At 40.1% G+C, this 21,036-nt stretch overlaps 1 protein-coding gene and 1 long non-coding RNA gene across 5 annotated transcripts in view; one reads left to right on the top strand and one right to left on the bottom strand.

Moving 5' to 3' along the window:
* Positions 1-21,036, top strand: part of LOC121370907 (delta-like protein 1) — a 118,648-nt gene that overhangs the window by 58,955 nt on the left and 38,657 nt on the right. The gene's annotated exons all lie outside the window — the stretch shown is intronic.
* Positions 7,938-21,036, bottom strand: part of LOC121370909 — a 202,996-nt gene continuing 189,897 nt past the window's right edge. For both annotated transcript variants that reach the window (XR_005957746.1, XR_005957747.1), the window contains exons 4-5: positions 16,863-17,036; positions 7,938-9,398 (exon numbers count right to left, since the gene is read on the bottom strand). This is a non-coding gene — a long non-coding RNA (uncharacterized LOC121370909). The remainder of the gene's footprint in view (positions 9,399-16,862; positions 17,037-21,036) is intronic.

Raw genomic sequence — 21,036 nt, forward strand, 5'->3', positions numbered from 1 at the left:
TTACCGTATGTTTGACATCAAATATCCACTGATTAAATTATGCGCTGAGGTACCGTTACACAAACACTCCTTTCCTTTGTTCTCTGGGTATTTACCGACAGACAATTATGTAGACTAACAGTATACAAGAAGGTGGTAAAGGTCGCCCAGTCCACTCCAATAACGTTCGATGTTTGTTTTTGTCGGATCGCTATGGAACTGTGCCGTCGGGTCGATGTATTCAAGTCTGTCTCTCAGAGTATTGGTGTTACAAGCGCGCGGGCATCAATCAACATACGCACGGGCATCGATCGACACACGCACGTGCATCGATCAACACACACACAAACGGGCAACGCCCGTGTATCAGTAAAGGAATTATTGGGACAGATATTGAATGAACGTAAGAACGTATTATCGGTAAGAACGTATCATCCACACCACTTTTATCACATATTATATAATATTGTAAGAACTTAAAAGGACGTGCCATGAAACCTGTGTTAAGCAACCACTATATAGAGTGTATTAAGCAGACTTTTTTTTAACGACAGTTGGCTCGTTCCAATAAGTGCAAACACAAATGGTCAAAGGCCGTGGTATGTCTTTCCTGTCTGTGGCAAAGTGCATATAAAAGATCCCTTGCTGCATTAGGGAAAAGGTAGCGGGTTTCCTCTGATGACTACGTGTCAGAATTAACAAATGTCTGACATCTAATACTCGATGATTCATTAATCAATGTGCTCTAGTGGTGGCATTAAACAAAACAAACTTTAGGATAGATGGTTGCTATACAGCGTTAATCAATTTTAAAATATTCAAGAAAACGTTCAAGAGCCGTTTTCTTGATCATCAATTCATCATCACATCTCTACGATTGTTTGACACCCAATAGCCGATGTATTTTTGTGCTGGGGTGTCGTTAAACATCCATTCATTCATCCATCCATTCATTCATTCATTATTTGTGCACTGTGATCATACGTTAGACACCAAATAGTCATAGTTTAAAATGAGGTGTCCTTATATTTATTTATTTCCTTTCCTTTATTCGGGTGATTTAATAGAGGTGATACTGTACAAAATGGTTTACAAAGATATGGTGACATCTAGACGGCTTCTCAATATAGGTGTGACTATATATGAAAAAGACGACAAATATTTAAGCCAGATGCGACAAAGGAAACGAAGCCGACAACGGAAAAGAAGACGGGAGAAAAAAGCTATTAGTACCCCGAAAAGTATCCCTTTTTACGGCAGACATTGATGATTATTTCGATATGGCAATTTTTTGCTTCATTTTAAGTTCTTTTCACCTTGGTTAACAACCGAGGAAATATAATAGGGATAGATGTAACTCCGGCTACCCTTTATACGACGATTCCTCACTATATCGTGGGAACGTTCAAGTCGGGTTTTGTTCGCATCCGCGGGGAAGGTGTGTAACTGAAAAGACAGCTGAGATAATGCCGGATCTCTGTCATCTAACATTCACGGAGTCCACGATCACAATAAACAGACGTTCGCGACTAGGTGGAGAGAGACAGAGACAGACTGACAAAACACGCAGGTCTGTGGTCAAACTGTGATGAGCAGACGAGGTGTATTACGTTAATGATGACAATGTGGCGAACAGGTGATCGCTTGGTGTTCACATTTTGCTGAAACACTATAAAATATGGATGGTGACAGTGGGTAGTGGTGGTGGTGGAGCCCGCTACCGATTCCGGTCGGGCTGCCGTTGCTCCCTTGCACTTTGCAGTGCGGGCGGTCCCCTCTTCCACCCACCCCAGCCCTTTCCCTGTACTGGACGGAGGAGCCGGTCGAGGTCGACACCTGCGCCCAGGACAGACGTGCGCTACAATAGTTTGTTCTGAATGTGCACGTAAAACACTATGACATGACATGGTGGTGGTGGTGATGGTGATGATGATGATGATGATGATGATGACGATGATATATGATGATGTTACATGTAGTAATGATGTTATAATATAGAATTAAAAGACATCGCCCCAAGTACCACCACTCTCTTTTTTTTAAAAACCAAATAAAAAATCAAACAATCAATCAATGAAACAAACAAATCAATAAATAAATAAAGTCTGTTTTATACTCCATAGGTTGTTAGACTCTTAACAATGTTTTTGTTTGTGTGTCGTGATGGAACCATAGTGAAATATTAAAGATTTCCTGAACAGACAATCATTTGTAAGCATGCGATGTTATGGCGTACCGGATGCAATTTAAACTATTTGTATAGAAACATGTTTTTAATTATTTAATGTCTGCCAAGCTTTGTTAGTTTTTCTGTTTAATTCCTCTGAACGGTGAAAAAGCCTTCGACTCCACCTCTAATACAATAAGCATTTGGCTAAACTGTGCTGACATCAGTTTCGAATTAAATGTTCTTGATATGTCTTGATAACGTGCCGTGTTAGTGCAACAGTTAATTCCGTGAATGACAAATGGCAGATATAGTACTTCTGCAACTTCCAACAGCTGCTTTCTTTAATTTGCTATATTTATGTGTGCATGTGTATATACATACGCTCGGGTAATACCCACTTACTTAGGCATCGAGTTTCAAATATGCACCAACAACAGCTGAAATAATGCTTTATATTTACATGTTCAATTTCAAGGAATTGTAATTGCTGTCGTTCGTCTTTTCGACCTTATACATGTATAGCTGCATCTTGGAAACTATTTCCTACAGTCATCCAATCATTGTCTTAGAATTTTTAGTAGATAGAAATGTATATATATATTTAGTTTGTATCGGCATATTCAGCAGACCTCCCCACCTCGAAAAAAAGAAAAGAAGGAAATGTTTTATTTAACGACACACTCAAGACATTTTATTTACGGTTATATGGCGTTAGACATATGGTTAAGGACCACACAGATATTGAGAAAGGAATCCCGCTATCGCCATTTCTTGGGCTACTCTTTTCGATTAGCAGCAAGGGATCTTTTATAGGCACCATCCTACAAACAGGATAGTACATACCACGGCCTTTGTTACACCAGTTGTGGAGCACTGACTGGAACGAGAAATAGCCCAATGGGCTACCGACAGGGTTCGATCCCAAACCGACCGCGCATCAAGCGAGCGTTTTACGTCCCTTCCCAAAAGAAAAGAAAAAAAAGCTTAATATTACAATACTATCAATAAATTGTTTTATTATCTGCGATAACAACAACGATGGATCGAATCTGCTCATTAGCTAAAATGAGAAGCAATGATTTCTCAGAAATGTTTAACAAAAGAATCACAAGACACAAATTAACTGGAATTTTTTTTTTTCAGTTAAAAAAAACTAAATCGATATCGTCTGCTCCCACGCAGTTTTTTTTTCCTTCTAATAACGAACCTGATCAATGACTGCAACAAGTCTAAAAACAGTTTTTTGAAGAATAGCCAGAGTTCTCTCCCATACCGTCGAGAAGCAGAAAGAAAATTCGGAAGTTAGGAAGACGGCGCATATTTGTGAATACATGTTCCTGTGTATCCGGAAATTAAACGCTGACCCTGGACTGCTGTCTGGAGTATCAGAGGTCGTTCGATCGATGGACGTCTCTGTTTGAATATTCTATTCCAGACACTGGTCCACGTCTCAACCTGTTGGTCTGGAAGAGGCATGAACTTTAGATCATTCTTGTCTACCCCAGTGCCCCGTTCCCTGGATAGTCTACCCTTCTGCCCCGTTCCCTGAATAATCTACCCTTCTGTCCCGTTCCCTGGATAGTATTATGAAATAGGTTTCTCACCCCCTGAACATTTTTCTTACCTAAAAAGTTTTTTGTTTAACGACACTACTAGAGCACATTGATTTATTAATTATTTGTTATTACGTTTGATAATACATGTATTTGATATATAGTCTAAGAGAGAAAACGCACTACATTTTTCCATTAATAGCAAGGGATCTTTAATGTGCACCAAACCAGATTGCACATACCACGCCCATTGAGCCCCAACCAACGGTGATCGATCCTACACCGACCGCGCTTTACCACTGGGGTATGTCTCGCCCCTCCCCCTTTAACTAAATGTATAGCGCCCATAAACTGTTGTGAACAATGCTATAGCTTCTAGACTGTATAACAAAACTTAAGACTTTGATAAAGTATTGTCCTGCCAAACACGTGTGCTGGACGTTATGCAGGGTGGGGGAGGTCTAGACTATGACAAGCGAGGTTTCAATGGTTTTTGGTCATGCTTCTTCGGAAAATATATTGGGGGGGGGGGGGGGGGAGTGGTAAAGCGTTCGCTTGATGTGCGGTCGGTCTGGGATTGATCCCCGTCGGTCTGGGATTGATCCCCGTCGGTCTGGGATTGATCCCCGTCGGTAGGCCCATTGGCTATTTCTCGTTCCAGCCAGTGCACCACGACTAGTATATCAAAGGGCGTGGTATGTACTACCCTGTTTGTGGGATGGTGCATATAAAAGAACCCTTGCTGCTAATCGAAAAGAGTAGCCCATGAAGTGGCGACAGCGGGTTTACTCTCTCGATCTGTGTGGACCGTAACCATATGTCTGACGCCATATAACCGTAAATAAAATGTGTTGAGTGCGTCGTTAAATAAAACATATCTTTCTTTTCCTGTTACTAAAAAACCGTAAAATGTGCCGGATTTGCGACAAGTTTTTTAATATGCTAATTTTGGATCTATTTTCGGCACAAAGAGCACGACTGTCAAGTTTACGGTCTCTTTTTTTGTGCATGTTATGTGTATCTGCCCAGAGGAAGTATTCCGTTAATTAAAATACAAATGTTAGTCTTCTATTTAAATCAGTTTAAACAGGGCGACCGTTTCGGCAAACGTCGGTGTTGGCGATATGGTATGCTCATTAGAAGAAATCCAAACAGTCGTGCGGCGAAATCAATGTTTTGTTTTGGCGAAACGCGGGCACCTCCAGCCAGGCTCGCCTAGCGTGCTCCGCCCGACCACACAGAGTCCAGGTACCACACTGTGTACCGCCCACCCCCATAGGTAACAAGTTCATGAGCTCTTCAGGACTGTCAGAATTTAATTAATTTTCATTGCTGCATCATCATCCCGAAACATCTGTAATCAACGTGGTGTTCAAAGTTTTAACTGCGAATTGTTTGGTAACGAGTGTGACCACATTGGAATCACTTTATGGAAAATACTACATATATGATACTTTGGTATGGTATGATACTACATATATTGTACTTTGATATGGTATGATACTACATATTTAGGTGTGTTCTGTTACCATCTTCATCAAGATAGTGACATATATTAAATCAAATATTTGATAAATATATTAATAAAATAAATATTTAAAAATTTCATTAGCAAATTTGGAACTGAGAAAAGATTATTTAAAAAATGTCTATAAACATTTTAACTGTACCACGGCGATAGGACATCAACAATGACAACAGTTTTCTGCGGGATATGTAGATGGTCTTCATATATTTCATTATCATACCAATCCTTCCAGTGGTAAAGCGCTCGCTTGATGCACGGTCGGTTTGGGATCGACCCCCGTCAGTGGGCCCATTGGGCTATTACTCGTCCCAGCCCGTGCTCTACAACTGGTGTAACAAAGGCCGTGGTATGTACTATCCTATCTGTGGGATGGTGTATATAAAAGAAAACTTGCTGCTCATCGAAAAGAGTAGCCCATGACGTGGCAACAGCGGGTTTTCTCTCTCAACATCTGTGGCCCATCACCATATGTCCGACGCCATATAAACGTAAATAAAATGTGTTGAGTACGTCGTTAAATAAAACATTTTCTTCCTTCCTTCCTAGCAAAGCATTAAATTATTTCATTAATTTCACAGAAAGAAAAATGCATGTATCAATAAGTGTGAATAACAATAAAATGTAGACCCGCCCCCCCCCCCCAAAAAAAAAGAAAAAAAAAGAAAAAAAAAAGAGTAAATCTGTTTTCTGTGGGAAAGTGCATATGAATTATCCTTTACTGCTAACGAGGAACATGTTGAAGGCTCCCCTCTGAAAACTTTGCGTCAGAATTATCAAATGTTTAGCATCCAATAGGTAATGATCAACAATTGATCAATGTGTTCTAGTGGTGTTATTAAACAAAACAAACTTTTAAGTTTATTGAACCTGTTTTTGTTTTAATAATAACGAGTAACATTAATAAGACTTTGATTGCCAGACACGGGGAGCATTGTATTGCTAACCTAAACACAGCACCGCCGTCGCTATTGTCGGATCTCCAGCCGATCTTTGCATTCAGAGTGGTATCGTGGCAAGAACTTATTTCTGGGAAACTTTGATCGTGCGTTATCTATGATTCACGCTGTTTGGCAACGCCATGTCATGTTTGTTACCCTATCGCGCACGCCACACACAATCATCACCGGGGTGTGCATATGATTGCTTTGTACGCACCCCACAGTACGCTTTTAATAGTCGTGCCCTTGTCCATGCCCCTTGCCCTTTCTCCTGTCCGTGCATATTAACATCCCAATTTCGCGGTTGATTTGAATTTGTTTACTCAGCGGATTTTTTTTTGTTTTCCCCTCACACTTTTTTCTTGTTTATATGTCTGTATATTCACTCACGGATGCACGCGCGCGCACGTTGACATCTCTTGTATAACCTGATGTTTTATTAGCTAAGTTTGTTTTGTTTAACGACACCACTAGAGCACATTGATTTATTAATCATCGGCTATTGATGTCAGATTTGGTAATTTTGACATATATTCTTCAGGAGGAAACCCGCTACATTTTTCCATTAGTAGCAAAGGATATTTTATATGCACCATCCCACAGACAGGATAGCACATACCACGGCCTTTGATATACCAGTCGTGGTGCACTGGATGGAACGAGAAATAGCCCAATGTGCCCACCGACGGGGATCGATCCTAAACCGACCGCTTTACCACTCGACTACGTCCCGCCAGCTGTTTTATTAGTATGTTTCTTTTAGTTATTTCAAAGGAATCCTTGATACAGACTTCATCGTTTAAGAGGAACTATTTATCTGGCGGCTCCCCAGAAACTAGATCAATTAGTAATTCTTAGCTCCCCTTAGATTGTGAATTAAAATTAAAAAGAAAACTAAAACGATCAATGCTCAATATGCTAATATCTTAAAGGGCTCTCCAAATCTAATTTAATCACTCCCTTCAGGGGTTGTCGTTAAAACATCCATTCTATTCTATTCTATTCACTCCCTTCAGGGGGTGTCGTTAAAACATCCATTCTATTCTATTCTATTCACTCCCTTCAGGGGGTGTCGTTAAACATCTATTCTATTCTATTCTATTCTATTCACTCCCTTCAGGGGGTGTCGTTAAACGTCTATTCTATTCTATTCTATTCTATTCTACTCACTCCCTTCAGAAACCGGCCTCGGTGGCGTCGTGGCAGGCCATCGGTCTACAGGCTGGTAGGTACTGGGTTCGGATCCCAGTTGAGGCATGGGATTTTTAATTCAGATACCGACTCCAAACCCTGAGTGAGTGCTCCGCAAGGCTCAGTGGGTAGGTGTAAACCACTTGCACCGACCAGTGATCCATAACTGGTTCAGCAAAAGCCATGGTTTGTGCTATCCTGCCTGTGGGAAGCGCAAATAAAAGATCCCTTGCTGCCTGTCGTAAAAGAGTAGCCTATGTGGCGACAGCGGGTTTCCTCTCCAAATCTGTGTGGTCCTTAACCATATGTCTGACGCCATATAACCGTAAATAAAATGTGTTGAGTGCGTCGTTAAATAAAACATTTCTTTCTTTCTTTCACTCCCTTCAGGGTATTTTTGACGGCGACGTGTGTTGATATTTTCTTTTCTTTTTCTGGTGTTTTTTTTTCTTTTCTTTTTCTTATTATTTATTTATTTATTTTGCCTTTGTGTTTTAACCATCAAAAAGTCTAAATTAAACCACTAAATTTTAAACTGTATGTGATCAAATTCATCGTATTTGAATTTTAAATCGCCTCTGGTTTTCTCGTTTTAATACTAAACGATAAGGGGCAGCCACCCCGTATCGTTCCCTCTTCGTATCCCGCGACTTTGAACAAGGTCACGTTGTCAGGTCTCCTTGAGCACGTCCCCCACCGACCACCCTGCCTACATGATCACCTTGTTTACCACCTACGACCTCTGGGTCTTGTCCAGGTGTCCCGGGAAACAAAGATGGTTGTAGTACATGTGATGGATCGGGCACGTGCGTCTGTTGAAGCACGCGACTCATCTCGAGTGCCTGCACCACATGTAGTGTCCGCGTTATTGCATGCTGTGGTGTTAATGGTAAAGACAGGGCCGTGGCTTATATGCTGCTGAGCTAATCAAATCACCTTTCAACTTGATATTAATGTTAAGAATCGTCATCTTCGAAATCGTTTCTAAACATTTGTCGTCATTTTGAAAATAGTCTAATAAGTGAAAACAAATCAGAACGATCATACAATTTCATTTAAAAAAATAATAATAATCAGTTTTAGTTGCTTATAGCTTATACCAAATAAGAAAGAAAAAAAACCCACTAGATTTTTAACAAAATGTTAAGAAGAGAAAGGATAATAAATACCATCGTATTAAACTTTCATTTCTGTAGAACTGACTTTAAAGATACATTTTCCATTATTTCAATTCATTCTGTTCTTTGCGTACCTTTGAGAGTGAAAATGGTATTTAATTACGAGTAAGGATTGCCCGTTTTAAAAGCATCTTGTGGATACGGTTTCACTATTTGAGAAATTCATGGTTTAAGCAATAGAAGCTATAGAAAAAAGGAACGGTCTTTCTATTTTTGATGCCACTCTGTAATTATCACGTCGGCGTCCATGTTTACACTGGAGGTTTCAGAAATGTTACGCTTTGGCGTTTACGTTTCCCGCCAAGAATTTTTTTCAGAAGAATCGTGTAGATAAATTTCACATTGGAATTTCTTTCATTACTTCTTTGTGTTAATTAAAAGTATTCATTCCGCAGAAAGCTCAGGAATTTTAGGTTTTTTGATTAATACATAATACGTATGTGTCACTGATTTTCAATTGTCGATGGAATTACAACTCTTCAGATGTCAATAGAATCATAACGAATGACTAAATTATTTTTCTGCTAAAATTCCAAGGATTCCTGTGCGATTTTTGTAACGATCAATGACATTTTTCTCCAGTAGTTTCTCTTGTTCTGACGAGTTCCATGAGATGAAGCACGCCATTATATCGCCTTCAGTCTAAACTTTTAGAGCCATAAAGCGTCCCTTTGTGCGAAGAAATTAAACTATGTTCCAGCACGGAACCCTTTTCTTGTTGAAAGTCAAACATTGAAATTTATTCCCGTCATCTTTCATCGGAATGGCTCTAAATCAGTGGCCCTAGTGTTGCTCTTGTCACAGTATTTCTCCTGCCATTCTTCTGTTTGCGAATGCTCTCCGATTCTCCGGTATCAATCGCTGAAAAGATGAAATATTAATATTAATATTTATTGACGATGGCATGCGCTTATATTGACAACAAGAGCCACTCACGGGGCCCCTTGGCATTCCACCGCCCAAACCATTGTTTTTCATAAATTTCAGTTATTTTCGACAGCGGTCTCCCTCTCGGAAGAAGAAGAAGTCAGAATCTGTTATTTATTTCGGTAGCGTGTCGTCGGTAGACATTTCTTCCTATTTGGTTCTTCTCCGCAGACATGTTTCTTTGACCACTAGTTATTTATAGCTATTGTCTTTCATGGTGTAACGGCAAGTTGTAGACGTTTGACAGATCCGTTTGTCGGAATTTTGTTTGTCAAGTGTATTTCTTATTTATGTTGGCAATAACTACAACAGTAATAAAATACACAACAATGTTATTCGAGTAGTTTTAGTTACTCGGTATTTATTCAAGAAAATACCAATGAAATATTTATCGTTAAAAGGAACCAGAAAGTTTCCAAAGTTGTTTTGTCAAACTGCTGTAAATTATTTTCTGAAATTATTTGATGGGACTAAGCACCTTTAGTAATACATTATATATAACATGTTCCTGGGCTGAACTAAATCCCGCATGGCATGTATTTCCATGATTGTAACATGCTGTTAGGAAATTGCATCAGTCGGTTGAGTGCTCGCTTGAGGTGCTTGCGTCTCTGGATCGAACCACCTCAGTGGATCCATTCAGCTGATTGGATTTATTCTCGTTCCAACCAGTACACCACAACTGGTCAAAGGCTGTGGTATGTGCTTTCCTGTCTGTGGGAAGGTGCATATAAACATCCCTTGCTGTATTAGATAAAATATAGCGCTTTTCCTCTAATGACTACGTGTCAGAATTACCAAATGTTTGACATCCAATAGCCGATGATTAATTAATCAATGTGCTCTAGTGGTGTCGTTAAACAAAAGAAACGAGCATTAAGTGCATCTAAAGAATACAGTTTGGGTCTGCTGCTAATGAAGAATGACCTTTGTTGCGCCAACGAGTTCCTTCTCTAACACATTTTCAAAAATATATAAAAAATACCCCAAAACGCATGTTGACCCCTGACACCTATATAACAGGTTTGGCTGTACAGTTTCATGAACAAACTGAAACAATGACCACGTTTTATGTAGTACTAGTATTATACCTTCCGTCAGAAAGACATCGCTGTGGACTACTTAAAAGAGTGCAAATTTAAATTGTTTGTGCAAACAACAGTGAACTAAGGAACTCTTCAAATATGCGCAGGAGTCAAATCTCCCAACTACTTGTTTGTCTTCGATGGGGTGTGCGAAAAAAAAAGAACGACTTGGCTTAGTGGTAGAGCGTCCGCCTGGAATACGACGAATCGTAGTGTCGATACCATAGAGGATGTATCATTGTTGTCCTCTTAGTCGACATTAGTGCCCCCCACCATTTTTTTTATCAGTAGGCCCCTACTTTACAGCTAGTATATCAAAAGATGTGATATGCTGGTATGCTGATTTTTCTGTATATGGGAAACTGCATATAAATGCAATTGCAGCTAATAAAACATTAATAGTATCTGTTGAAGTAACACATTTTTGTCTCTGAAACCAATCTTTAATCTGTGCCCTGTTTGCATGCCAGGTACTGATGATTAATTCTAGTAGATGGATTAAAAAAAAAAAAAAAGTAACGATCTTATCATCTCTCGGAAATGAAAATCGGCAAGTTTAATCAGCTTGAATCAATTTAGTCATAGGACATGTAATCTATTTGTTTTGTTTCCAAGCGTACAGTAGAGTTTGGGGAGAAAGGAGGGGGGGGGGGGGGACACACCTTGACAGAGGAGCGAGTCCAGACATTTTTCTTCTAATCAGAGCGATGTGCAGTGAGTGAAAGAACACACAAGGAAGACGCACAGCCTTGTGGACGACATCGGTCCGCGGCGTGGCCGGCATTCCCAAGCCGTGGCGCAGCGAGTGAAAGTAAATGTCGGCAGCAGAATACATCCCTTGAGCAACCAGTCTATTTATTTAAGGTGAAACAATAGGGGGGAATGATAAACGTTGTGTTTGCCCTACATGCTGTGTTTAACAAGACTCGGTAGAGAGCACGCCACTGTTTGGACTCTCCACTTTGTTTCATCTAGCTTCCAATATTTGCCTTATGCCCGTCCGGCTACAATAACACTCTTCATTGCGAGGCGTACAGGACCGAACGGCCGTGCTTAATGTCGAAAACAATTTACAGTGGGTTCAGACAATGGTGGATGATTTGTTGTCACCACCACGGTCCACCACCCCCCACCCCCCTCCCCAAGAAAAAAAAATTTACTTAACAAAGTTTGAGATCTGTGGGAAAGTCCCCATTTGATGGAAAGTGGACAGCAATTCCAAGAATCGTCCCCGTATGAGGAACAGACGAGTCAAAATGAAGGGAAATACCTGTGTCATCCCAAGTTATTGATTCAAGCGCCGGCGACGCTTGTCTTGGAATAGAATGGAATTAACTTTAATATCGGATAAGACCCGGCCTGCATAACATTTGTTTTTATCCAAGGTCGATGATTTTACAGTTGCTGATTTCTTTAATACTATTTTTTTTCACTCTCTCTCCTTTCGTTCACCCGACGAAGCATGCACGATCGTATCGGACAATAGGCTTTTGTATTTAATTGGCGACCTTGCTCGTGTTTCAATTTGGCTTTGCGTTTCGAGTTTTTGTTGCCTTTTTCAATGTCATAGTGTGGGTAATCTTGTATTAGCAGGCAGTGATGATAATTTCAACGAAAAGTGAAACGTAGTATACTTAGTGGAGAATGTCTGGTTGACTAAAAATAGAAAACAAGTCAACCTTGATCACATCTAGACAGACAGAACTGAGATTCTGCTTGTATAAACACAACAGCCACTCCAACTATACTGCTACCATCACCACCACCACCACCACCACCACAACTACAACCACAACTACAACAACTACAACAACTACAACCACAACTACAACTACAACTACTACTACTACATATTTATATTATGATTGCTGCTTAATTAGAACAACATTTTGGTGCTCATAATGTTTTGGTTTCTCTTGCGATCGGGGGTTGGGGGGGGGGGGGGTGCGTAGCCCAGTGGTAAAGCGCTCGCTCGATGCGCGGTCGGTTTAGGATCGATCCCCGCCGATGGGCTCATTTGGGCTATTTCTCGTTACAGCCAGTGCACCACGACTGGTATATCAAAGGCCGTAGTATGTATTGTCTGTGGGTCGATGCATATAAAAGATCCCTTGCTGCTAATCGAAAAGAGTAGCCTATGAAGTGGCGACAGCGGATTTCCTCGTTTAATATATGTGTGGTCCTTAACCATATATCTGACGCTATATAACCGTAAATAAAAAATGTGTTGAGTGCGTCATTAAATAAAACATTTCTCCTTCTCTGGTCGATCGAAAAATTAATTAGGTATATCAGCACATCATCGGGTATTTTTGACCTTAGAAAGGTTAAGCGGTAGTGTCATCATTTTAAGACCGGAATGTATTGAAATTAATTCAATGTATGCATTAAATTGATATCTATACCTTGCTTCCAATCATTAAGATAACACACTGCAGGTTTTCATTCAAACACTAGCCCATCTCTATCAGACAGCGTACCAACGTCATAATTGGATATAAGCACAGAAATGAATGATAATCATCATCATTATGATGAAGATGATGATCAAATGTGTGCATATAAAGCTACAACATCCAGTCAAATTAATATACTAACTACCCTTAAACACATTGCTGTCTTTGGATGCATATGTACAGTTCTGACTGCAAATGGTTTATGTATTTTAAGTCATAATTTGATACAACCACAGAAATGCTGCTGCTGCTGATGATGATGATGATGACGATCATCATCATCATCATCAACAACATGAAATGTGTGCCTGTAAAGCTACAATATCATGGAACATCCATGATATGTCTACATGTATTTCTTGTTTGAACACGGAAGGGCGTCGACGGTAATATTCTTGTTTCACAACCACTGCACGCAACAGCACTGGTCACTGGTTCGGCTCGGCTAGGCTTCAAGCAAAAACTTCATATTCTTTGTCGAGGAGTCGTGCACTAGTTCAGAAACATATGTACAAAACATGCTCAAGCTGTCTTGCCTAAATGTTTGGATAGGGCACCAAAGTAAGAATTTGACCCGCTCTTGTTACCGGAAGCGTATGTAACACGTCGCATATTGTCCGCTGTGGGAGACCTCTGTTCGCCCTGTAATAAAGGTAGAAATAATTATACAGAATATTACGAATGGCGCCGCCTCTGTCATAATGAGGCCTCGTTTGGGTGGCGTCTTTGCACTTTGCACCATTGGCCCTGGCTCTGTTCAGTCAGGACAGTTTGTTACCCATACCTGTCAGGAGCGTATATTCATATTTTTCTAACTATACTCATATTTACTATTTCCCTTTTAAAGGCAGGATCTGACTCCGTAGACAACTAGAACGCTCGCCTGAAGTGCTTGAATTGAAGGTTCGAATCCCTTCGGTGGACCCATTCTCTGATTTGTTTTTTAACTTTTGAATTTTTACATTGATTTGGTCATCTGACCTTTGTTTCACACCCAATGTCAGCAAATGTATTCTTTGAGCTAGCGTGTAGTTAAACATCCATATATTCATTCCCACCTTGTATTGGGGCTTGGGTTCAAAACCAATGCGTTACATAATTGTTGGGACAGCCTCTTCTGAAGGTTGCATTTTTGAGACAATTTATTAGTGGACCTGCGTTGATCACAATACGCCAATTGATCAAAATCAACGCAATCTAATTAAAATTAGCTCCACTATTACATGTGGATCTAACACCAGCCAGTTGGAGCTCATGTCCACCAATCAAAACCTTACTTGCAGAATCCTGACAGTGATTTAAAAATAATTTGAAAACATTCTGAATTATCCTGAGGGTATATGACATGTTTCGTGTGAATTACGAATGCCTTAAAACATGTTTTATTTTATAAAATAAATAATTTGTAATGTAAAACTGAAGACTGATTTAGGTTTTTTTTTAAATAAATAAATAAATAATTTTTAATGTAAAATTGAAGACTGATAACCCACCCCGTACGTATTGGTATGGTTCGCTGTACTGCGGCCACTAAAATAGACTCGCCCGATATTTTTAGAATTTGTATGCTCCCAAATAACGTTATAAAAGGCGAAGTGTGATTGGTCAATATTTAAATTATTATTTACAGACGAAATGTTACCTGGGCATTGGGGACTACGCAGTGTTGTTAATCACTGGCAGGATTCTGCAAGTAAGGTTTTGATTGGTGGACATGAGCTCCAACTGGCTGGTGTTAGATCCACATGTAATAGTGGAGCTAATTTCAATTAGATTGAAATCAACGAAACCAGCAGATTTGTTTTCTCAATTACTTATACAGAATAAAATGCATGAGGAGTATCAGAAGTTTGTATGTTTTCGGAACCTTTCTTGAAGGCCTATATGCCTATTGTTATTAGATGAGCTCCTAAATTCTACTCTTCTTGTTTTTCAAAATCATTTTGCTTCAATTCCCCTCTCAATAATTAATGAAATTTGGTAAAATCTCAATTTTCGATTCTAGCCTTAAATCAGATTAAACCTCCTACCCACAACAGACGTGCTTGAACATACTGAGCTATACTGCACGCTAATTCGTTCCTTGTTCTAGTTCTTCTCATCAGTGTGTCACATTTTTTAGAAAATCCGGAAAAACCTGTCGCCATGCTGACTTGTGTATGGGTACGACACGTGGGTGTGATGTTTAACTTTCTCATCACTCCAAACTGGCCTTTGTTGTTTGCCTCGGACACGAGGGATGGTTTAGACGCCACTTGTCCGGGGATCGCCCTGAAAACATTGCAGTTTACTGATTTGTTACCGCACGATTGAGGCCGGCAATCAACATCTGTCGTGTTTCTCCTTTTTGAGGGAGGGATCTAGCACGGTCGGTGGGTAGAACGCTCGCCTGAGGTGCTTGGGTTGTAGAATCGAACCAACTTCGGTGGACCCATTCTCGATTGGGTTTTCCCGTTTCCAACCAGTGCCCTACGACTGGTATATCAAATGCCGAGGTATGCGCTGTCCTGCCTGTGGGGAAGTAGGTACAAGACCCCTTACTGGTTATGAAAAAATGTAACGAGTTTCTTCTAAGGGTACGTGTCATAAGTTAACAAATGTTTGACACCCAGTAGCCGATGGTCAATCAATGTGTTCTAGTGGTGAATGAGTCCACGTGGGTGATTCGATCCTACGAACACTCTACCGACTGGGCTAGATGCCTGTTAATGAATATTGATTTTTTAAGAGTTAAAGCTTGTTTCGTTTAACGATACGACTACAGCACATTGATTTATTAATCGTCGGCTATTGGATGTCAAACAGTTGGTAATTTTTGTCTCAGTCTTAGAGGAAACCCGCTACATGTTTCCATTGGCAATGGAAATTTTTATATACACTTTCCCACAGGCAGGATAGCATATCTCACAGTTTTGGGGTATCAGTAATGTATGACTGATAAAAGCTAGAAAATCAAGAACCTTGTAACGGTCTGTTATTAAGTCTGTTATTAATGTATTTTCTATGTTTGCTCGACACTCGCGGCATGGTGGAAACTACAAAATATACCGATAACATATTTCATCACACAGGCTGAACGAGCATTATTCATCACCGGCGCCCCTCCTCCCCTAAATACGCCACTGAAAGCATACTGCGACCTGTCAGCAACATACATTTACTTCTATCATCACAGTGGAAGGGTGTTACGTACAGGGTCTAGCGATACTGCTTCTCGTCAACTCTGGAGGCGCACCAACTGACTTGTGTGCACATTTCCCCTTGAAATTCGACCCTAGAGCATAGCTGTCCATGGACTAGCTTTACTTACTTTAAAAAATAACAGTAATATTTTAATTATAATTAAAAGAAGAAGAAAAGTATGGATAATAGAACTTACCATTAGTATTTAAAACAAAAGAAAACAAACAACAAAACAACATACAAAGCCCCCCTCCCTCCAACAAAATCACAAAAAACACATTTAAAAAACCAATAAAAAGAACGCACGCACTAAAACAAAACAAAAGCCCCTACCCCCAAAAAAACCCAAAACTACACACACACCCAAACAAACAAAACAAAACAAAAAAACAAAACAAAATTTTAAAACCCCACAAAAGAAAACCAGTTTAAAATGCACATCTTTTTTCATATATATCTTAAGACTTATTAATATGCATGTTACCAGAAAATGGCCACGTCCTAGACGTCTGCGAAATTAAGACGGAGGCCATTTATCAGATAATTGAGACCTAGAATATAACTAAAGAGACAAGACAGTCCTTAAATTAGCATACACTATTAAATAAAGATCGGACGATCCGCGGGCTGCCATTAACCATTATAAAGTTCCACTTATGTACGGAACAACTTACAGCTAATCACAGAATCACTTGAACGGAATTGGCTCGTTAGCTTCGGGACGTCGGAGGAAATCCGATCACTTCAGTGGAAGAAAAGTGATGCGATTTTAGAAACAAGTCTGCAGACTGGTAGAATTCAGTTCCATCGTCGAGCCCATTTTTTGCTTAATACTGTTAGGTCGCCTCCTACAAGCAAACAGAACATTACAGCTTAAAATGTGAACGACAAAAACCCGTTACCATAATCTAAATTCGTATTTCTGCACAAAGCAGAGTCAAAGGGATGTTTAATCCAGTTCGATGCTGCAAACATTAACAGAAGCACTGTTATAGGTAGACTCCTACTCTCTTCCTGCACGCACGCACGCACACACACACACACACCAAAACACAAAAACCACAAAACAACCAGCAATATTAACTTTTATTTAATTTTTATTTTTTTATTTTTTTTGATACGTCATTTTTACATATGTTTGCCGCCAGTTATATGAGACATGGAGGGAAAATAAACTCAAATGTTTTTTAATGCAATACAATGGCATGGCTTGGCATCTATGTTCAGCGCTTGAATTAAGATGCATAATGCTATTTTACTTCATTCCTCAGTCTCATTATCACCTAGGAAGTGGCGGGTACGCGGGTACGCGGGTCCGGGTCAAGTTTGACCCTCGAGTACCCGAGTCCAATATTTTAGACTCGTGGGGGCCCAAGTTCAGATTGGGGTGGGCTAAATTGAATTCTATAGTAGATAGTCGTCAATAGTTCGTCCTGCATAACAAATGCACCGTCTACCCTGTGGCTACGCCACTGCATATCCTTGAAATAACAGTGACAGATGTGAACCCATTCTCAGTCGGCAACCGCCGAGGACAGAAGGTGTTGTCCATGGACACCAGTTTCTGAGCTTAATTGCCAATCACTGCACTCTTACGTCATCTGTCGTAACCGATCGCTTCCTATCGCGAGTGACGAGAGCGTACGTAAACAACCGATGTTGGATTTTGTCCCTTCACGTAAATATTCTTTACGATTCTTCCTGAATTACGATTAGCAGTAATCTGGTTTTGTTTATCTGGTCAAAACTGGGCGGAGAATCCACTGACCGCGCAAATTATCCAAATAAATGCTCACTGTTTGGACCATTCACTGTTAAAGTATAATACTTACTGTGCTATTCACGTAGTAATATTCTACATGTGTTTGTCACTTCTACTTATTAGTATGCAGATGCACCAGACTCCCTCCTTCAGTCATACCATAGCCATCACTCAAAAGTTTTATTATATATATATATATATATATATATATATATATATATATATAGGTATAGGTATATATAGGTATAGGTATATATAGGTAGCTTCCCTTATATTACACACTCACGCACATTAATTTGAAGAATTAGAAAAATACAACGATTTTACCAAGGGCGGGATACCTCGACGGACCCATTGTTTTTAATCATCGGCTATTGGATGTCAATTTTGACCTGTAGTCTTAGAGGAAACCGCTACGTTTTTTCATTAGTAGAAAGGGATCTTTTATATGCACCGTCCCACAGACAGGATAGCACATACCACGGTCTTTGATATACCAATAGCCCAATGGGTCCACCGACGGGGATTGACCCTAGACCGACCGCGCATCAAGCGAGCGCTTTACCACTGGGCTACGTCCCACCCCTCCAGCGAGAGATAATATGGTAAAGCACGCGCACGTTCCCTCTTGATGTTGTCTGGTGCCCGTGACCAGAAGCAGATGGCAGGCATCACGCACCGGAGCGTGAGAACCCATGTCCACCACCACAAGACCCTTTCAAGATGATACACGGTGCACGCGCTCACGCGCCTCCAGTGCCTAACCCCTCTCACACACGTGTCACGGTCACCACTTCAAAAGGAACATGCATTTTGAAATGTTGGACATTAAAAGCTATCGGGGGTACATTATCGGTAAAAGATGTAAGTATTAAGAGCACTGTTTCTCCTTTGACCCACAGCCGTTGGCTGGGGCACCAACTGGTTCGTGTCTCTGGCAACTTCATCAAAGGTCTGTACAATCGACCAATTCCAGTGATATCATATGCACACAAAAAAAGAAAGAAAGAAAAACAAATCAAAACATCACACGCACGCACGCACGCACGCACACACACACACACACAACCCCAAACACCCCCACGACTTACTAGCAGTTATAAAGCTGTTAGGTACCGTGGTTACATACTACATTTGTATCTCACATCCCAATACAGACCCTTCATCCGACTTCATTTTCGTTAACAACTAACCGTTAACTAACTCATGACCGAACAGGCAGCACAGATAGCATCCTTGAAACTTAATAATTGAAAACTAGAGATAAAATTAATGAATGCATTCGCTTCGACGAACTGCATGCTTCACCTAATATTTTCTGAATGAAAGCTGAGCGCCAGCAGTTGGGACCTTAATATACTTAAATGTAAGGTATCTCGCAATTTGCCGTCACTTTTCCCGCTTAGTAGGTTCTTGGCTCTCGAACTGAGCTGTTCCAATACTTTCTGCTATCCCATCTTCTCCCCTCCTATCTCCATTCCCCGACCTCCACACACAGCTAATGAAAGTTAGCACATATACTTACCTTGTTTGACACCCCAATAGCCGATGTGTATTTTAGTGCGGGGGTGTCGTTACAGGGAGACACCCTAGTTTTTAAACACTAAAGCATATTCTGTACTATTAGAACCATTTTTGATAGCTGAAATCATATTTTACATATACATGTGTTTTATTGTTTAGATTATCCATTTCCGTACATTCGAAGTGGGGTTTTTTTTGTCGTCATCCTGGTGTTTTTAATATCACAAAATGCATTTCTCATATTTTTAAAAACGCACGTGCGTTTAAGAAGTAAGTTATGGAGTCGAGTTTTAACCTATTTGTAGAGGGTATTTCACCATTTCAAAGTCACAGACTCATGTTTTACTCAATTGTAACTTTATCCAAATGTGTTACCGGTTTGTAGATAAACTAAACTTAGAGTGCATTTTCACAGTCTGAATCTAGGGTCTGTCTCTTTAAACATTTATTCATTCATTCATCAGATCGGACATGCTTCATTACAACTTGCTGTTCACTTTAAAATGTTTGTCCCGACTCTCCCATACCCACACAGCTCCTTGTGCACAACAGATAATTTTGAGTTTCTTGCGATTCGAATTTTGTCATTGCTCTTATTTCTGTTCCAACCAGTGTTTCACAATACCTTTTGTGAAGTGCATATACAAGAGTAACTTATGTGGCAACCGTATGTTTCTTCTTTCGTTATTTCGATCATTTGTCGCAGTCACCATTTGCCACGACACCTAATAACCGCCGATTATAAGACAGAAGTAAGGTTATTTTGAAAACAATTCTTGTGAAACCATATATTGTGAAACCATATATTGAAGAAAAAAAACCCCCAGCCCAATTTGGAACATCATAGAAAAATACTTTTGAAGGGTGAACCATATTCTTTAACTGGCGGCGGTTATACGTGGAAATTCTGTTCGCATGACACGACCATATACACAGGTGAACATGAAAGAGTTGCAAACGGGCAACGCATTGTTCTAGATCAATATATCTGGGACGCCGAACACAAAATTAAACAACTGCCTTTGATAAAATATTCATGGCAATTGCATTATTTACTCACTTTTATTGGAGAGGATCGTTCCACCTTTTCAACGTTAATTAAACGCCCAGACAATTTATTAATACACGCTACGCCAGTACATGACGTGATGGGCGGGCACTTGGCGGCGGGACGAAGACAGGTGTTCTTGACAAGTTAACTGTATAGAACTCTTATAGAACCGCCACTTTTCAAGTGCTGAGGAATTCCACGTTTAATATCCCTACAACGGCATAATGTTGGGTAGCCACAATTAAGCAATGTCATGGATGTCGCTAATAGTAGAGCCATCGATAGTGTAGTAGTTAAGCGATCGGACGTTCGGTTGGTACGTGCTGGGTTCGCTTCCCGGTACCGGTTTCAACCCAGATAGAACCCAGATAGAATATCCTATTCGGTGGACTCATTCTTTGATTTTTATATTATTATTATTTTTTTTTTTTTTTTTATTTTTTTTTTATTATTATTTTTTTTTTTTGGGGGGGGGGGGGTTGACGTTCCAATCAGTGCCCTACAACTGGTA

The sequence above is a fragment of the Gigantopelta aegis genome, chromosome 4, assembly GCF_016097555.1.
Source record: "Gigantopelta aegis isolate Gae_Host chromosome 4, Gae_host_genome, whole genome shotgun sequence".
In the NCBI taxonomy this organism is placed as follows: domain Eukaryota; kingdom Metazoa; phylum Mollusca; class Gastropoda; order Neomphalida; family Peltospiridae; genus Gigantopelta; species Gigantopelta aegis.